The sequence below is a fragment of the Neopelma chrysocephalum genome, unplaced genomic scaffold (genome assembly GCF_003984885.1).
Source record: "Neopelma chrysocephalum unplaced genomic scaffold, ASM398488v2 Primary Assembly neopelma1_66, whole genome shotgun sequence".
Lineage (NCBI taxonomy): Eukaryota > Metazoa > Chordata > Aves > Passeriformes > Pipridae > Neopelma > Neopelma chrysocephalum.
The window spans coordinates 8,023,480-8,044,176 of NW_020897725.1; the positions used below are offsets into that span (position 1 = coordinate 8,023,480).

Genomic DNA, 20,697 nt, shown 5'->3' on the forward strand with positions numbered 1-20,697 from the left:
GCCTTGGAGAAAGGAAAGAGCCCATTGCTCTTTTTACGTGTGAAAACTGAGGCAGAAAAAATAATTGGAATCATGTTCACGGCCACAAACAGGAAAGGTTCAGCAAAACCCAGAGTGGAATCCAGGATTCTGTCTTACCCATCTGAGCAGCTGACCTTTGGAATACCCTTCAGGTTACAAGATGCTCATACTCAGCTGTAAGTCTGAGCCTGGGTTTCAAGCCAATCTTCAGCATGAAAATTTCCTCACATTCAGGTTTTTATCAGAGTTTGTCCATTCTCTGTCCAAACCTTGCCATTTTCAAGAGAAACCTCTATGCCTAAACTATTCTCTCTTCGACTTTAAGTGAACACTTTGCCTGCCAGCATTGATCTTTGATCTGTATTTCCTTGCCAGCCCTTCAAAACAGTTGCTGTCACCATGGCATCTTATTTCCATATTGTGTCTGAGAGCGACAGCAATTATTTCCCACTGGAACTGACTTCAATGTCACTACACTGATTAATCAGCAAAGGTTACTATAAGGGAAAGTATCGGTCTTACTTTTCCATTGGAGCAGGAAAATGCCAGATCTTAGCAGCACAGTGCCTTGGGGATGGCTGCATTAGTTTTCCAATGAAAGGCTCTGCGCAAGTCAAACCTCCCATCCCCCCCATCCTCTCTTCCTAAAACACACACTGAGGTTTAGTATAAAGTTAATTCTATAACCCAGGGTTCTTTCTTTTTTTTTTTTTTAATGCTACTGACCTTCCATTTCCTTGTCAGTCGACACCAAGCAATTCCCCAGATGGAGAGAAAGATTTCCACTTTGAATATCCCTGAAACACATTTAGAGCCAAAGGCTTTATCATGGGAATAAAAGCACTGAGGTTCTCACAGCTGGGAAGATTTATACAGCTGAGCCTTACCAGCTTAAATGCCTACAGACAGAAACAGCTGAGCTATGTATTATTTCTTTTCCTCCAACTTGCAAGGGAGATGAAAAGCGCAGAGGCAGCCTGCAGATAGCTTTGACTGACAAGGGAGGGGCAGAGCTCTGTCCTTAGCTGCTGCAGTGGCGTTTTTATCAAATAATTTCAGCTCCAGAGGTGAGGGGGCTGGGGCTGACACGATCGCCCTGGCCAAGAGGAGCTGCCCTTTCAGTTAGAGCACTCCAGACAGTGCCAGGAAGTCTTAAGTATCAGTCAGGGAGGCAGGGAGCTGACGCCTGCTGATGAGACCCGGGGGAAAGGTGTTCAGTGGAAGATGCGCTGAGCTGAGTGCTCTGCACAGCAGAATTGCTGTTTGCAGTCTGTGTAAAAACAGAAGCCAAGCTGTCTCTCCTCACCATAACAGCAGCACTATTTTATTATCAAAAAAGTGAGGGCAGATCTTAAAGAGTTTAGTCTGCCTCCCATGAAACAGGCATTCAATGGCCATGCTTCCCCTGGAGAAAAACAGGAAGGGAGATTCCCAGAGGCTCGGCTTGCTGTCTATCCACACATGCTTCCCTGACTGAAGCAACCTGCAGACTCCTCCGAGGAATCCATGCTGGTACTGGCCAAAGGTAAGCAGAGCAGCCCTGAGCTCAGTAGCCATGACAACACGAGCAGGTCTGTGCCCCTGAGCACCCCCTGCCTCTGACATGAGCCTGTTGCCCTGCATGTGCACTGCCTATGCTGTCAGTTGTCCTTCATGTCACCTAAACCCTGGAGATGTGGGCTCCACTCTGTGCTGTACATGGCTTCATCACATCTCTCATGGCCCTCAGCCATGACTAATTATTTCACTATATCCAGGTGCCTTTCTGCCAGAGAGAGGGAAGAGATCTAAGAATAGGCAGAGCTCAGTCTGTATGGGATCCTGTGGCTTCTCCACAGGGAAGATAAGAGGCCTTCAGAGTCCATGTAACCATGCCATGCTCCTCCTCACTCATGATTTCCCCACCCAGACAGTCTGTGGTCAAGCAGTGCATTGCTTCTCTCCAAGTGCCCAGGACGCTTGGGATCCAGCATCTCTTCAAGAACATGTTTACTCTGAGTCTGGGACAATCTTTTCTTTATTATAAAATGGAAACTAAATTACTTACGTCTTTAGAAATGCCAGTGAGCCTCTTTTAAAATGTTAAGAATGGTCCATATACTTGTAAATCATTGGAGGAACAGAGCTGCGTTTTCTAAATACTGCCAGTAAATCAGCATGGGAGGGGGGAAAAAAGAATTCAACAAACCTGGATATTGATTAGAAATGTATTTTAGCAATAGGGAAGAAAACAGAATATCCTAAAATTAAGGGGTCTGGAAAACAATTTAAAAAATTGTATTGTCAGTAATAATGCATCTAGAGGCTGAAGTGCTCAGAAATAATCAGTGTCTGTGCTCATCCAGCCTGAGGGACCTGATAGGGGGTCTTATTTACAGTACCAGTGAAAAATCTACCCTTTGAACACCGGGTTACTGTGAATACTCAAAAATCATTCATTCTGCAAAACTTATGTCATCACGCATGCCTGTCAATATCCAATTGTTGTCTTATTCTTAACTGTAATTTTTCTTGGGATATAGATGTGGAAAAACATGTAACAGCTGTTAGTCGTGTTACTTAACACAAGAGCCACCCTTCAGGGTCAAAGCAAAAGTCCATTTACCTTAATAACCCACTGCTCACAATGACTGTAAATAAGAAAAGAATGGGGTCAGTGGGATTAGACACTAGGTTCAAAGGCTTTTCATCAATTTATATCTTGTGAATTTATATAGAGCATATAGATGCTTTATGTTTGCCTGTATCCTTTTGGTAGCTCTCTGCTTAAATTCGGACTGCCCTTGAGCACTGGAGGGACACTTTATTGGAATTGCACTCAGCGATTCCCGGATCTTTACCATGACTGAGTAAACCTAAAGTAGAATGCATTACCATGCAGATATGATTTCTATCTGTACTATTTGGCATGTGTATTGGAACTGCCATTTTTTTCCCCCATCATTCAGTCTTATGACATCTTCCTATAACTTCTCAGCTGCTTCTAGATTTCATTACATTCCTTCATTTGCAGTCTTTGCCACAGAGCACTTCAACCTTTTTCTACTGCCTTTTGTGGGCTTTAAGAGCATAGATCTCTATGAATTTCCACTGTGAGCTTCCTTCAGTTGTATAAATTTAACATTTAGTGCTAACTTTTCCTTTCCATCTTTTAAATTGATTCAGACTGTGATCATAGAATCATAGAATCAGCCAGGTTGGAAAGGACCTCTGAGATCAAGTCCAACCCTTGATCCACTACTGCCCTGGTTACTAGACCATGGCACTAAGTGCCACATCCAGTCTCATCTTAAAAACCTCCAGGGATGGAGAATCCACCATCTCCCTGGGTAGCCCATTTCAATGCCTGATCACCCTCTCTGTAAAGAATTTCTTCCTAATATCTAACCTAGACCTCCCGTGGCAGAGCTTAAGACCATACCCTCTTGTCTTGCTGATAGCTGCCTGGGAGAAGAGATCAACCCCCACCTGGCTACAAGCTCCTTTCATTGTAGAGAGTGATGAGGTCTCCCCTGAACCTCCTCTTCTCCAGGCTAAACAACCCCAGCTCCCTCAGCCTCTCCTCATAGGACTTGTGCTCGAGTCCCTTCACCAGCCTCGTTGCTCTTCTTTGGACCTGCTCCAGAACCTCAATATCCTTCCTGAACTGAGGGGCCCAGGACTAATTTGTTCCTTTGTCCTGTGACAATTTTTTTCTAAGAGTGTACTGAAGGGCCTCATGAAAAGCTTTTCTAAAATAAACTTCATTATTTTAACTGAAGCATCTTTTCCCCTGTGCTTGATGTCTCTGTCCTAGCCACATCTACTAATTCAGCTCCTCTTGTAGTTTCTACCCATTTGCCTATGAATTATGTCAAAATTTATCCCTGAATCCTTTTTAAAGGTGACTGTCACATTTCCTATTTTTCATAGATTTGACAAAAAAGCTTATTTATGCAAAAGGAGGCATATTGCAACTCAGCTCAGCAATTTCACGACTGAATTCCTGGAACCTCATGAATGAATGAATGAACGAATGAATGCTGTCAAGATCCAAAGTCTGGTTTCTTCTATTTTATTCAATTGTCCTAAAAATTATTCCAGCAAAGCTTCAATATCAGACTATCCCTCAGCTTCACATTCAGCAAAATAGCTCAAAGATGAAACAACCTTTTCTACACAAAGCAGAAGCAAAGTGAATTATCTGCAATGGATATATCTCCAAGTGCTCCCTCTACTACTTATTGGTTGCACTCAGAGATTTTGGACAACAATATGAACTAAAGCTAGTAAAAGCCACAGATTGATCTAGACTTATTTTTGGTGTCATGTGTATGTGATGGCCCAGAGAAGAGTGTTGCTCCTTCCTTCTTCCCCTCTGTCATGACATCTGACTACTCTTTTCATCCACAAACTTTTCTCAGGCCTCCTCAGGCTCCAATGACCTCCATCTTCACCACAAGGTCAAACCCTGTCCTTGACCTCTGCTATAGTCACCAGGAGACAGATTTTTATCCCACAGAGGCACAGCCGGAGTGCAGATCGCAGCTAGTTGCAATCCCAGTGTTAGAAATCAGTACACTCCAAATTGTTATAGACAGGAAAAAGAGAGAAGCTGTCCTCTCCCTCTAATGTTTTCCTATGTTTCAATATAATCAAGGTAAATCTGATGGGGACCATAAGACAGAGAGTTTAGGGATGGACAGGAAGCACAACTTACTCCCGTCTTACTGCAGCAATCTAGGCAGGGGAAAGTGACAACTCACTTTTGAGCTTGGAATTGGAAATGGTATAGTGAAAAAAGGGAGGGAAGGGAAAAGTACAGACTTATAATTCCTCCTTTGGGTGAAAAATTGGAAAACTCAAACCTGCTGTATGTTTTTCTGCGTTATTTTAATCTCTTGTGAGTGACTGAACCTCCCAGTGCAACACAACCTCACTCCTGAAAGCGTTTCCCTCCCTCTTCAGAAATTCCAGCTCCAGACAGGCAAGATTTATTCCCTGGAAGAATACCATCATGTAAGTGCCAGGTGTATTTTTTGTACACTGTTTGGAGACTTTTACTGCCTTGCAAACTCCAACTGCATATCCTTAGCTAGTCAAACTTTTCTGATTTGCACCAGCCCAGAATCTAGCTTGAGGTTGAAAAATGCTCTGTGCTAATCCTGTGTGACCACCAGTGTTCTCTTTGGCTTTGTGAATGCCTTTCCCTTCCTCTGCAGACACTTAATACAGGAGGCAGAAAAATGGGAAAACTAAACAAGCCTATGCTTGTAAGAAAAAAAATAATTCAGAAACTTGCTGTCTCAGCTTTAGTTTTCAAAGGGTAATGACACTTTTAGTGATCATAAAACGTGTGATTTCTATTAAGCATTTGAAAAGTTGTAAAGAGGACTGAATTAAGTTCTGGAAGCATTGAAAATTATGAGGCATCTTAGTTAATATTCACAGGATTTGGGAAATGTAACTTCTTTTTATGAATAAGGAACAATATTTATCATTGTACGGTGTTCATAAATGATGCAGATGCAAGGGAAATTTTTGAGGTTCTGAGTCTTTGGCACCTGAATAAAATTAACTTAATTCAACTTAAAAGATCACTAACTGCTTATAATTGAGAATTTCTACAGGAAACATGCACAGCTCTTGAACACATTGGCACTTTGTATCTATGGATGCAGTGGTAACTACGTATACACACTCCCTTGTTGTTTCTGTGTATGTGTGATACCCCATCTATGGGTTTACTTTAATTATAGAAATCATTGGGGTTCTCACTTGGGCTTTCTGCCTGCCTCCGATTTCTCAAAGAAAAAGTGTTCTCCAGAGTTAAATGACATTTTATCTTACACTTCTATTTAGGGAGTTGGGGATGGGTGGGTGGAAGAAGGAAGTAGTGAGTTCGGGTTACCTGTCGTTTCAAGAGGGTTACTCCCTCACTTTGTAGTAAGGATGCAGTCATCAGAAGTTCATAGAGTCTTCCAGTACCTTCCCAAACCTTCATCAGGGTCAGAAGCCAAACTTTGTCTTCACTAGTAAAGAGCCCACTGCAGGATGAAGGACCAGCGGAGTGAGAATGGAGGTGAACACTAGAAACTGCCTTGCAATTGGGGAGGGCACTGTGGTGTGACTACTCAGCTTCAAAGCTGGTTGTACTGGCTATGCTGTCAGGGTATATTCTGTAGAGACTATGGGCAGGCCTCATGGTAATCCACAGAACAGCTGAGATTTATCAGATGGGTATTGCCTGTGCTGGTGATGTTAATGTGAGAACCACAAACATCACTCCTTAACATCACAGAGCTAACGAGGATCACCCTGTTGTAGTCCAGAGCTAAACATTTCAGCAACAGTAGGATTACAGATAGGACAAGGAGTGGGAAAACATGCAGAAATATTTTCTCAGACTAAGAATATAGAAAATATGTGCTTGTGAATTTATTTTATACTGAATTGTTGGCAGCGGCACATTTTGATTTTAGTTAGTGCTGCAAAAGGATTCTCTCTGTATCCCTTATAGGTCTGAAGCTTAATGTTAAAGTATCTTGACTCCAGGACATAAGACAAAGAATGTCATTGTTTATTCTTTGATGTTCTAAAGCATCTTATTCTTCAGGGATCTCAACGTGCTGTACACACATTAATTAAAGTCCATAGTACTCCTAAATCAGTTGCTATTATTCCCAGTTGATTGATGGAGAAGCTGAGATGAAGAGAGATTATACGGTGCATTTTCTAATGTGGGAGTATGTGAAATCAGACCCACAAAATTCATGGTTCAGCAATTAAAGGGAAGCAATATGATATTTTTCACATATACTGAGAAACCTCTATGTTCCACTGAAACAACATAAAAAATTGTTCTTTGAGATCTTGGTATCACAATACTCAGAAAACTGGAAGGATTTTTTAGATGAAGGAAAGCTAGTCTGCATGCCCATCTTCAGCAGATGCCTCTGTGGCATCAAGTTCAGATCTAAACCCAAATATGCCCATGATTCATGGCTATTTGGATTTATTTTTTCAGTTGAAGCTACTTAAAAAGAAACACAACACTCAAAGCAATACAACACCCAAAGCAATACAGGCAAAGCTGAACCTGTGAACCAGAAGATACTATCAGGCAAAGCATGAACTCAAACCAGCTACTATAAGAAGAATCAAAAATTAGACTGGTGACCACAGTAAACTGAGTCACATATTTTAGTACTATTTTATAATGGAAGAAGTTAACTGAGTAGATCCTGGTCTCACTCCACTGTAATACCTAAGAAGTATTTTTGAAAGCTTCAGTGAAAATTGCTGACCCGTTTTTGTCTATCTATTTTTGCACAGGTTGAAATTTTCTTAAATGAGTAAGACACAACTTTCTCAAAGGCAGATTTAATCCTGTTCTTTGAAGAAACAGGCTTTAGGAGCTTCATCTTCCTCTTCAGCAGATGTAGGCACAAATGCAGCTTCTTCCTTTTTTTCTGGTTCTCTGCTCAAGTGAAAGTGATACCTGGCTGCTGGATCAAAGTGTTTCACAGACCATTTGAAAACAAAAGGTTTGAAATAAATTATATTTGAGCTAATTGCTAGTTTGTCTTTTGCTTTCTCATTGGGCTCCAGCATTGCTGCCTTGGGCCTGCAGCATCCCAGACCAGGGCACTTCAGAATTCTCCTGGAGCCCTGGCTCAATCTGGGGCCTTCTGAGGGAATTGGATCAACACAGAGTGGAGCAGCTCTTGCTCCCAGCCCAAGGTTTCACAAGTTTTGTCGACTTTGGGAAGACTCAATAGCCCCATCTCCCACAGCAAGCTGTATGGTACAGACAGTGGAGCCAGTAGATCCACACATGCAACCAGGGGGTTTTGGAGGCTCAGAGGCAGCTGAATGGGACTACTTGCTGTCTGCTTTCTGATTGTAAAAGCATTGCTTCCACTGGATAATTTAGGATATAAGCTGGCACAGAGAAATATTTAGGATCTGAAGAGAAACCTGACTCATCTTTAGAATTGCTGTTGCAGTCAGCTGAACAAATAAAAAAAAAAATCTGTTTAAGCTTAATAAACAGGATGTAACTTGTTAAGCCTAAAAAAAAATACCTAAGCAAACCAGTCTTTTGAATTCTATTTCTGTCTTAGCTACTGTCTTGCTCTGTGACCTTGGCATGCAATTTCCCTCCCTTGTCTCTCTGTTCAGCCTCCCACCACTTTTCTGTCTTGCCTATTTATGTTTTCTTTTACTCTCAGTATTCAAGTTTATTTATTCTGTCAATTGAATCCATTCTATTATTCAGGGAAGACTGTACTCTAAAGCATTTTGTCATCCAAAATATTCCCTAGAATATCAAAATTGAAAGTAATGGAAAGTAAATAAACACTCACAAACCATTATTTCCACATGGAGCTAGAACCTTATTGAGACCCCTGGTGGCCTAGTGGTTAGCGTGCAGGACTTTCACTGCTGCGACCACGGGTTCAAATCCCGGTCTCCTGGCCTGATGGAGGTCGTTAGCCCTGTGTGGCCATCCATCTATGAGAAGGACACTCTAAACAAACCTACGTCCTGAGGACCTCACTGCCATTGTCCAAGCTTGCTTGGCCCCGGCAGATGAACCTTAGGATTAAAGGGTGGGCTCAGTTCAGCGCAGGCTGTGTCTCACCTAAAAAATCCATTGCGCAGGCTGGAAAGGTAAAAGACCTTTCCCCAAATCTTCGTTCGCGAAGATGGGCCATTATTATTATTAGAACCTTATTATACCTGGCTGTCTGACAAGTCTGTCAGTCAGTAACACTTATTTCTCCTCACAGCTGGCTGTGCCACAATGCTCCTCTGAGTCCATTTTTCTGAATCCTAAACAGATGTATATCCTCTGCAGTGCCTGGTACTGACATTACAGTTTCACTTTAAAAATGACCAGAAGGTCCTCAGATGGTTCCAGTCTGCATCCTATGTGCAGCAGTCTGAGGTATCTGTGTTTGTAAAGGTAGAAATCCCATCACAGGGCAGAGGGGCACCTAAATGAGTTGTTTCTATAGGACACTTGAGTCTGAAATGTTACCACTGCAGCTCAGACTTTCCACCTCTGATACTTTGTGATTCACAGTCCAAAGCTGTTTCCTAAACATGTACTACTAAGTTATCAGGCTGAGTACCAAGGAAATGATTCACTTTCCTCTTTTGAAAAGCAGCTGCTCTGTAGGGGAGGAGGAGGTCATGGCTGCCTCTTTCATTGTTCAGTGCTCAGGCACGGGGAGATCTGCATTCAGCTCACTTCAGCCTCACATTTTTAGGGTCAGTTCCTAAGCACCACAATGTTCCTAGTCACCATACTTGTGGCAGTACTAGTGTGTAGAAAAAAAAGGCAACATTCAAAAGGCCAGAAGAAAAGAGAGAATGAGAGAGGATGGCCCTGTGACTTAGACATGAGTGTTTCTTGGGCAAAAATGGGACTGTGTTGCCAAAACAACCTAAATTGTGTGTAGAAAGATATATTAGACACAATTAATAAACAGAGCTGAATTATTTCCCTTTCCTTAAAGGGTTTTTAGCTGCTAAAGCATGAAATATGCTTTTTATTATTATTTCTGGGATGGGGGGGTTATGTTTGTTTCTTTGTTTTGGTTTTGCTTTTGTTTTGGTTTTTTTGTTTGTTTTAATAGATGGTTCTAAAATCAAAGCTTGTGTTTTGGTCACACCGGGTTTTCAATTTGTGCTCTTCAACATCTTCATAAATGACTTGGATGCAGGACTGGAAGGGATATTAAGCAAGTTTGCAGATGACACAAAAGTGGGGGGAGCTGTTGACTCCCTCAAAGACAGGGAGACCCTGTAGAGAGACCTCAACAAATTCAAGGATGGAGCAATCACCAACCACATGAAGTTCAACAAGGGGAAGTGTCAGATTCTGAACCTGGGATGTGGCAACACTGGATGTTTGTAGGGACTGGGGAATGAGATGCTGGAAAGCAGTGCCATGGAAAGGGACCTGGGGGTCCTGGTCAACGGTAGGTTGAATATCAGTCAGCAGTGCCCTGGCAGCCAGGAGGGCCAACTGTGTCCTGGGAGGCATCAAGCAAAGTATCACCAGCCAAGCAAGGAGGGGATTGTCCTGCTCTGCTCTGCACTGGGGAGGCTTCACCTTGAATATTGTGGCAGTTTTGGGCACCACAATATAAAAAAGATATTAAGGCATTGGAGAGTTCCAAAGGAGGGCAATAAGGATGGTGAAGGGCCTTGAGGGGAAGCTGTATGAGGAGTGTCTGAGGTCACTTGGGGTGTTCAGCCTGCAAAAAGAGGAGACCGAGGGGAGACTTCACTGCAGTTACAACTTTCTCTTGAGAGGGACAGGATGGGCAGACACTGATCTCTTCTCTGTGGTGACTAGTGACAGAACCCAAAAGAATGGCCTGAAATTGGGTCAGGGAAGGTTTAGGCTGGATATTAGAAAGAGGTTCTTCACCCAGAGGGTGGCTGGGCACTGCTACCCACTTCCCCAGCGAAGTGGTCACAGCACCAAGCCTGACAGTTCAAGAAACGTTTAAACAATACTCTGAGGCACGTGGTGTGACTCTTGGGGATGGTCCAGTGTAGGGCTAAGAGTTGGACTTGATGATCCTTGTGGGTATCTGTCAATGAAAATAGCATCCACCAATAACTAATTAATTATTTAAATCTGCTATAGATTTGTCCACAGCTCCAGAAGAAGATCTGCAAATTGAGCACACTTGCCCTTGTCTGTTACCATAGAAGGATAGCAGAGATCTGTCCATCTGGTGTAAGCTGCTACTCTATTATCTTAGCTTATCTTATCAAATATTTTCACATACAAAGGGCTGAAGTCTGTAGCATTTTATACAATGGAACAGTTCTTTACAGGAATGATTTAGAGTTTGACATACAGGACACCTCTAGCTCTCGACTCAGTGACATGATTTGCATTAATCCAGCATGACACAGATGTAGATCTTTACAGTTACAATGCTAACAGTGAGAATTAAATCCTCTGAAGTAAAACCAGAGAGAATGAGAGAATCAATATCAAGAACCAAATCTGGAAAGAAGGCTGAGGGAAGACCTTATCACTTTCTATCTGAAAGGACGGTGTAGCCAAATGGGGGGTCAGTCTCTTCTCCCAAGGAACAAGTAATAGGACAAGAGGAAATGGTCTCAAGTTGCATCAGGGGAAGTTTATATTGGATATTAGAGAAAAATTCTCTGTGGAAAGGGTTGTCAAGCATTAGAACAGACTGCCCAGGGAAGTGGTGGACTCACCATCACTGAAGGTATATAAAAGACATGTAGATGTGGCACTGAGGAATGTGGTTTAGTGGTGGGCTTGGCAGTGCTGGATTAATTGTTTGACTTGTCAATACTACACGTCTTTTCCAGCCTAAGTTATTCTGTGATTCTGTGATTTTATGATTCTAACCATGGCAAATTATATCAGCTGTGGATGTATCTCTGTACTGCTTTCCTGTACCTTGTAACCCGTGTTGTGTTCCTGAAAATTCTTGCATATGCCCTGGTTAGGCTGGTGAGACGGATGTGGCTGATAGCTGTTAGTTCCTGCCATATGGATCACAATTGGAGGTTCTACAACTTGTTAATGACCTGTCTTAGCAACAGCCTGCCTGAAAAGATGAAGAAATGGAATCTCTGTATTTGCTGTGCTAAGCTTTGTGTTGGCAAACACTTGTTAACATATGTCACCAACTTTGAAAAGACATAGTTTATTTATATGTTAATTACTGCAACACTTTGGGGAAAATATTTGTTGATACAAGAGCTGTATAAATAGTCAAGTGTTGGGAGCTGTTGCCATTCAAAAACTACTGAGTGCTACCCAATAAGAATCAAGAAAAGTCTACAATATGAAGGGCCTCTCCTTGCTTATGGCTCAGGCCAGTCCCACAGAGATCTCAATTGATTTCACAGAGTCACAGAATTGTTAGAGGTGGAAGGGACCTCTGGAGATCCTCCAGTCCAACCCCACTGCCAAGGCAGGGTCACCTAGAGCAGGTGACACAGGAACGTGTCCAGGTGAGTTTGGAATGTCTCCAGAGAGACTCCATACCCTCCCTGAGCAGCCTGTTCAAATGCTCTGCCACCCTCAGTGTAAGGAGGTTCTTCCTAATTCTGGGGTGGAACTTTTTTGTGTTTTAGTCTATGGCTATTGCTCCTTGTCCTGTTGCTGGGTACAACTGAACACCGTCTGGCACCATCCTCTTGGCCTCTGTTTTTGAGATATTTATATGCATTAATGAGATCTCCTCTCAGTCTTCTCTTCTCCAGACTAAACTGCAGGCCCAGCTTCTGCAGTCTCTCCTCATAAGAGAGGTGCTCCACACCCCTCATCACCTTTATGGCCTACTTTGGATCCTCTCCAGTAGCTCCTTGTTTTTCTTGTACTGAAGAGCCAAGAATTGGACTCCAGATGTGGCCTCATTGGGGCCGAGTAGAGGGGGAGGATCACCCCCTTGACCTGCTGGTCACACTCTTCCCAGTGCACCCAGGATACCATTGGCTCTCCTGGCTGCAAGGGCACACTACCAGCTCATGGTCAACTTGTCATCCACCAAGACTCCCAGATCCTTCTCTGCAGACCTGCTCTCTGGTAGAGCATCCCCCAGTCTGTGCTGGTACTTGGGGTTATTCCTCCCCAGGTGCAGGACCTTACATTTGCCTTTGCTGAACCTTGTTAGATTTCTCTCTGCCCAGCTCTACAGCCTATCAAGGTCCTGCTGGATGGCAGCACAGCCTTCAGGTGTATCAGCCACCACCCCCAGTTTCACATCATCAGCAAACTTGCTGAGAGTGCATTCTATCCCTTTGTCCAGGTCACTGATACATAAGGTGAATAAGGTTGGACCCAGTATTGATCCCTGGAGAATGTCACTGACTACGGGCCTCCAGCTGGATTCTACTTTGCTGATCATGACCCTCTAAGCCTTACCATTCAGCCAGTTCTTGATCCATCTCAACGTCCATTCATGTAACCTGCATTTCCTGAGCTTATCTACAAGGTTGTTATGGGAGACAGTGTCAAAAGCCTTGCTGAAGTCAAAGTAGACAACATTTCTTGCAACATTTCAAGACAATTTCTGCAAGTTGTGAGTCAGCCTTTAAGTATTCCTTATGCAAACATTCAGAAAATCATGCACTCCCTTCCTTGAATTGGTGCCCTGCTACAGGACGTTGCTCTACATTTGAACTCAGAAGACAGAGGTCACTTCTGGGTGACAGCAGGGAGCTGAGGGTGTGCAAGTGTCGCTGGAAGCAATGTCAGTAGTGAAACACATCTCTTCCTTCCTCAGACCCAGGGCCTCATCTGGATGTGGAGAGGGGCTAGTTTGAAGGCGTCATGCCTTCTATGAAACAGAACCCTAGGATCTTCACAGCTGTGATCATTAATAGTACCTCAACAACGTTTGCAAGAAGAATATGGCATTTCTGCTGTCTAGGAAAGTCTCTGGGCAAAATGTGGAATTTACTGCTCTGAAGTCTCCTTATTAGTTGCCAACAGAAACTTTTCCCTTTTGACCAGCCACATTCCACACTCCTTGCAGAAACCTGCGTAATGACATATCAGACTCTCCACAGCCAAATTTCTAGGTCATAAAGTACTTCACAGTGAAAATTGTTCTGTCAATGTATCGAATTTTCATAGCATTGTTATTAGCAATACTGTTTACCTTGAGGGCAAACAAGAAGAGAAACAACTCTCCGGGACCCACTTGGCTGTTACAAACACCAGGTTGTTTATAAAGTAGTTTACAAACTCCTGGTTTTGCGTGTGGGTAGTATTACAGGGTTGTGATGATCAAAAATGAGACATGCATTTTTTCTGCATCGATGGCCCAGAAGCTGCTGAGCACCACACCCTTTCCACACGTGGGCAGAAACCTGCTTGTCTTGCAACCCATATTGTTATCCGGTTCTTCAAAATTATGAAATTTTAGAGACCTGAGAATCCCAGAGGTTACCAGCTACCAAAAATACATATTTTGCTATCTATTCACACTAGGGATTAGAGTAAAACATTAACAAGATGAGAAATAATAGTACAATCTTTAATAGGTATCTCCTGTATCTGTGCATGCAATGAAATGGAGATGTCTAGCCAACATGAATGGGAAAACGATCACATGATACATTCTGATAAACATTTAAGGTATCAGTTATGTTCATTCTATCTTCTGGAGAAAATATAAAAGGAGGTGGGGGGATGAAAGGACAAAAGATGAATTTTCACCGCCTCTTGTACCTACTTGCCTATCTGTTCTCAGTAAAAACAATATAATGGTTGGTATCATTATTTAGTATCCTTTCAGGTCAGAGACAGAATAGCTCAGATATTCTAGAGAGGACTTCATTGTTCCACTGAGCTCAGTTTAAGGACAGAAAAGTAGACAGCTCAAGGGTGATATGTTTGGCTTCATTCTCTCAAAAAGCATGAAAAGCTCAGTGGCTTGTGTTTTTATGGCAGTGATTGCTGCACAATAATAAAATAATTTTAAACAAAAACCACTGGTTAACTAAAATAATAAACTTTGTCATTAAGGAGTTGCTCATTCCTGGTAAATGCAAATGATCCTGTGAATATAAAGGTGGTTATGGATTTTTGTTTATACTATTACTGCAATCTTATTAGAAATCTTGCAGTGCCTGAGTTGTGGGGAGGGGGAGAATTATATTTAATACATGATTCACAGTGAAAAAATAGGAAACTAAAGTTTTGAAGCCCTAACTAAGAGAGAAAAGGTGACTAGATTTGGAAATATATCCAACATTCAGATCAACATCACTGTCAAGTAAAATAAGCTACTGAGTCCTGGAAATAGCAGTCGGAGAAGGACTCTGCCTTGGTGTGGTTTGGCCTCTGATTGTTATCTGTGCAGTTCAAACAGAAGAAAATCCCATGTTCATCAACAAAACTACCCTGCACACTATGACCTGCACACTATTCTCAGAAGTCACAGAAAAGCACAGTCTTCAGGAAACCACACAGGTTAAATAGACAAGTTGCTAAAGTGTTGATATTCTTGGCTCCACCCAAAAAAGAGCCTTTTCTGATGATGATAGCAGCTTACCCCACATCCTGTTTCAAGATAGAGCACCTGCTCAAAATAAGTGATTTTATTTTTAACCAGTTAGCTCTGATTAACCTATTCCTGCCATTATTTCTGCCACCTGCAATACCTTGGTGATTTCCTGAAAAAGCATCTAGCAGTGCGCAAAGCTTCAGGTGACTATGTGTCAGGTGCTTCAGGTCTGAGGGTTTTCTGGGTTTGGTACAGCCCTTGGTGTGGCACGTACAGCAGTTGCACGGTGCTGTCCTGTTTTCAGGAGTAGCATTTTCCACATCCCCTGTTCAGGCCATGGACCACACAAGACATCACATCTCAGTACAGTGGCTTATTTTCCTTCTAGGAGAGCAGAGGGAAACAAAAGCCTTTTAGCTTTACGTACAACTTCATAATATACCACCTTCCTTCTAGCAGCTGTTGATAGCTGAAGAGACTCTGTAGAAGGGGATGCTGGATGGAGTTTCCACACATATTCCATTGCCCCCAAGAAAACAATGATTTTTTTTGACTGGTCACAAAGCTCTCCAGGGTCCCACAATAAAATAGTGCCCTGAAGTCTCCCTTGGACAGTTTAATTTAATTCAAATTTTCTGCAGATTAAAGGGCCAGGTTCTATAGGGTCTCACATGCCAAATACATTTGGCAAGGGTAGGCTCTATCAATTCCACATGGATAATTTCTCATAATTTCTTTACATTAGCAACCAAGTAACATCTTCCTCCAGTCTGCCCCTCCTGTTCTTCAATTAAGACTGACAGAGCAAAGCTTCATATTACCACTACACGATTATATTTTCTCTCTTTCTTTTACCTGCTGGTACTCAGTTTCCAAACATCCTTGAGAAGAAATAATTATGTTAAAGATACCGTACTTCAGCCTTCCTATTACTCCAGAGAGACTCTGGTGAATCATCACCATCATGGGCTTCATCAAGACTCTTGTATCTAGAGCTGAACTTCTTTCTCCTTTGGCAGATTCAAAGCAGAAGGCTGGCTGGCTGTGAGGTGAGGGGTATTTGGAGAAAGGTCAGCATAGCATCCTGTGGGAGTGCTGGTGCCCCCTGTGCAGCAGCGCTTGGGCTGGATATAAAAGCTCTGGGAAAGAGTAGAGGAGACTCTACAGCCATTTATTTTCTTATCCTCTGTAATAATACACTTTCCTGGCTTGCTTTACAAGACTCTTTTGTCCCTCAGAATTCCCAGAGAGCTTCTATTTCATGTTTGTCCACATTTGGTGTTTGAGGAGTAATGGGAATTGAACATATGTGGGCACACATGCAGAAACAGCTTTTTTATGGTAGTTTTTTCACAAGAAAGGTGGCCTTGGTCATCAAATGAACCAGAGTGAACAGCACTGAAGTGAGACTGTTGGCGAATTATGAAAATGCAAGAGAGTGCAAGGGAAGAGCAAGGGGATGTGAAAAACTGAACTTGAGTTACGGTAAAGCTGAGGTTTTTCAGCTGATCGGGATGTTAAACAAAGTTACTCACCCAAAATGAGGACACACCCAGAGTGAGAACAAAACAAACTTGTTTTGATTATTTCTCTCTTCCTTTCACTTTTCAGACACTCCAGCCTGCCTCATTGTCCCACTTAGGGTTGTTGTGTCCTTGCCTGGAGAGACACGACTTATTTTTGGCAGTTGTTTCTACTATCTGGCTCACTTCATAAGGAGCAAAGATGCTATCACCAAACTGCAATAAGATCTCTGCATCAGTTCTCTCGCATTACAAGGTGGCAGTATACAGGGCTCTTCTTAGTTTCCTTTTTTTTTTTAATTGGTAGAGTCATTATTTATACGAAACCAGCCTTATTTTAAGCTTGTTCAGTGAAAGGCACAGGAACAAACACCAGATGATGCCCTGTGATGACCTTTCTAGTTGTTATTGTATAACTATGTCCTGAAAATATTTCTCTGGCAAATGCCCTTTTCTCTCCTCAGATCAGAATTGCTTTCCTTAGATAATTTGGAAGCGGATTGTGCCCAGCCTCACACAAGGTTGGAGAAGATATTTTTCAAGGAGCCTTTCTTCCTTTGCGGCCTTGGGCACAGTCCAGAATAATCTCACACCTGGAGAGATGATCAAATTTACCCAGAGGATCTGGATTCTCAACTCCAACTCACATGTTAGATACCTTTGAAAATGTCACTAGAATCTGCACTGCTTGAGCCATGGTGCATGTGTTGGGCCTTGCAGTCATTGCATTGCACATCTGGGAGAAAGTCATTGGATCATTTCAGGGATGCATGAGTAAAGGCCTCCCACTGAGTCTGAGCCTTCCAAATATTTCTGTGGACTATTTTGGAAGATTTTGGAACATTTCGGAGATTTATTGCATTTATATTCTATGTATATTAACCAGGAAAAATGCTTTAAAATGTCCAACTCTTACTTCCAAGATTGACTTAATTGATCAGCATGCTGTATGAGGGCCCTTGTCCTGATCTGGGCATCTGATGGATGCTGCCTGCTCTGACTTTTAGAAGCTAGCAAAGCTTAACAAAACTTCTGCTATCATCTTCTAGAACATGGAAGATTGATTCTCTGCTTTACTTTTAGTTTGTGTTTTGGCATTGAAGAAAAATGAAGAGGCAGGTTGGTTTATTTAAACAAAGTTTATCAGGTATGCTGTAGACCTAATTGGGGTTTTCCCTTGACTTGAGTTATTCTTCCCACTCTGTGGACCAGGAACATAAGATTTATGCAGAATCTATGATTTGTGTACACATTCTTTTTCCCTTGAATTTTCTGTTACTCCTTCCCCCTACTCTCTCAACACTATGATTTTTAAGGAGTTTTACTGTAGAACTAAAACCAGTCTAGAAGGATGAACTAAACCAAGAACAGTTCTTTGTGGCACATTGCAGAACTATTCCCTAACGGAAAACAGATGGGTTTTTTCTCCCAACAATACGAAGTTCCCAGTTTTCTCCCTGTGGGACACAAGCTACTGGCTTTTAATATCATTACTCATCCGCCTAACGTAAGCGCTTGAAGAACGAGATGCCTATAGGATTGCACTCCTAATTAAATTCTTACAGCTCTCTCAAATTAACTTTTCTCTTGTGAACCTTGCATGTATGAAAGACATAAGGGTTTGCACTGATGCAGGTTTACTTGATACTTGTGTAGTTTTTACTAGCACTTTACTGGCAAAATCCTGAGGGACCTCTCATGGCTTTTTCAGGATTCAACACTTGTGAATCCTGAGCTTAAGCCAAATTGAAAATCATATAGGCCAGATTCCTAGCAGTATAACATTGATATTTCTTTATTGACTCCTGCAGAGAAGTGCTGATCTCCATCAGTTGAGGATATGTGTGTGGCTGTGAGGGTTTGAGGGTGCCCATCTGTTCAACAGCCAGCACGGGCTGTTCTCATCAGCAATCCCTGCCTGCAATATTTGAATTCTGAGCCATCCATCAGTGTCCCCAGAGTGATAAGTCTGACAGAGGATAGATTCAGTGGCTGCGGACTGTTTGTTTTAATATAGTTTTGTTTTCTTTTCGTGCTTCTTTTTGAGACAATTAGAGTTTAAATTACCTCTCATCTTCCAGGTCAGCCGTGAGCAATAGAAGAACTCCAGTAAAGCAAAGGGGAAAAGATTACATGCTGGTTTTCTTCTCCAGGCTTGCAGGGGGAAGAAATTTAAGGTTTTAATTTCCAGACTCGCTTACAGGATGCTCATAATTTTTACAAACCACAAGTTTTGACTATCCTTCTAGTCTCCCCTTCTACCCAGAAAAAAAAGATGAACATTAAAGCAAAGCTGAAGAATGTAATCAAAATGGGATTTATATCCTGAGATGTCTTTAAATGTCCTTGTAGTATTTAAATAAAGTTGAAATTATCTTTGTTATTTGTGCCAAGCTCTATCATTTCTTTGGCATATCCTATCCTATGAAATGGGAAGTGGTTTTGCAGACTTCCTTATATAGGGCCTCTGTTTAAAATAGTTTGGGGTACTTTTTTCTTCCTTAACTGTGATAAGAGAATCTAGACTGTGTTTACATTCTTCAGCTCTCTGCCTTTTTATCTTCGATTGAAGCTCTGTTTTTCTTTGAAAGGTAAAAATGTCATCCTTAGATGAAAATAGCATTGTGCTAAGACATCTGATCAGACAATATTTTACTGCCAGTAAATCAAGAGAAAGTATGAACTCTGCACTTGGCAAAGAAGGATTTATAGCTCACAAGCTGCAGCTGAAGAAAAACTTACCACAGCAAAGTAGGATAAACTAAAACACAAACAAGGATTTTGGCAGAAAATCAGGATGCTGCACAGTGAGCAGTGGGCTCCTATCTCTCAGGACTTGATGAAAAGAAAAGAAGGGAAAAGCAAGAGAGGAGTGCAGAAGTGGGGTAAATACCTTCAGGGGAGGAGAAGTGGGACATGGTATCTCCTCATGTGCAGCATAAAGTGTTTTTAATAACCTAGCCTAATTATTTCAGATTTGGGAAATGAACAGGGATATAATAATTATAAAGGGAGATTCTCACCTGGAGCTGCTTCTTTGGGAAGCAAAGCTGTCAATTGATTGCAAGACCCACATGGAGAATCTCCTCACTGGAGGAAAGCTCTGAAATTATGTAAAGATAGCAGAGCTCTGATGTCAACAGAAAATTCACTGCCTACCTAACCTGCTTGTAGTCCCCAGCAGGAATAACTTCCTAACAGTAAGTAGGTTATAGCAGCTGCCAAAGCCACACTGGGAGACTTGGATTCTATACGGAAAGCCCTGATTGACTCTTCACAGCTCTCCTGCATCCTAGGTCTGAAGTTCTCATGAGGCAGAGGGCACAGTGTCTCATCCCGCTACAAGAATAGGCGTTGTTCAGGCAGAGACAAATTCTATCTATCTTACTAGGAAATATGCAGGGTGAAATGAAAGCACCTCGTTTCTACCACAGTTACCTCCAGAAAATGTCTGAGATGAGGAGAAAGAAATAGAATGGTAACTATGAATCAAAATTTGCAGGGACGGAGATTAATGGAGATAACGCAGAGGACAGACTGTAGAGAAGCATGAAGAGGTGCTTTGGCCATGGATCAGAGATAGCACTGTGAGCATGTATGCATGCGTGTGTGGTAATTAATTTGAAAGGAGGGTATCAACCTTCTGCGCAAGGACCCCCGTAGAAAGAATTGGCAAGTGAAGAATATAAGGGAAATAAGAATGGCAGATTATTCAGGGAGAGAAGCTGAAAGACTTAAGCCCGCTCAGCAATGGGAATTGGAAATGTAAGAAAAATTAAAGAAGTGACTTGGAAAAAGAAAAGATAAGCACTAAATAAGGAAGACTGAGGTGTATGACCAACAGATTACAGTTCCATTCATGCACATTATTTCTCAGCACATTCTTCCTCTGCTGTCAGCTGGACGGTTTCACAGAGGATTTTAGACCACCAGGATGAGGGAAACATATGGGAGACGATGGCACAAAGGTAGAGCAGATGAGACTTGAGTCAAGTTGCCCAAATCACTGTTACCACTGCACAAAAGCGCTAAAAAAATAAACATGTAGAGCAGATAACAAAGTCAGTGACACAAATATTTGTCAAATACAGCGTGGCATCACAATTTTCAAGCTTGCATGTCACAGACTCAAGATAATTCAGCTA

General features: G+C 42.1%; 1 long non-coding RNA gene across 1 annotated transcript in view; it reads left to right on the forward strand.

The window, feature by feature from the left end:
* The window catches only part of LOC113968202, a 65,496-nt gene extending 46,613 nt beyond the window's left edge, over window positions 1–18,883 (forward strand). The window contains exon 3 of the long non-coding RNA XR_003534418.1: window positions 18,634–18,883. This is a non-coding gene — a long non-coding RNA (uncharacterized LOC113968202). The remainder of the gene's footprint in view (window positions 1–18,633) is intronic.
* The last annotated feature ends 1,814 nt before the right edge of the window (window positions 18,884–20,697 follow it).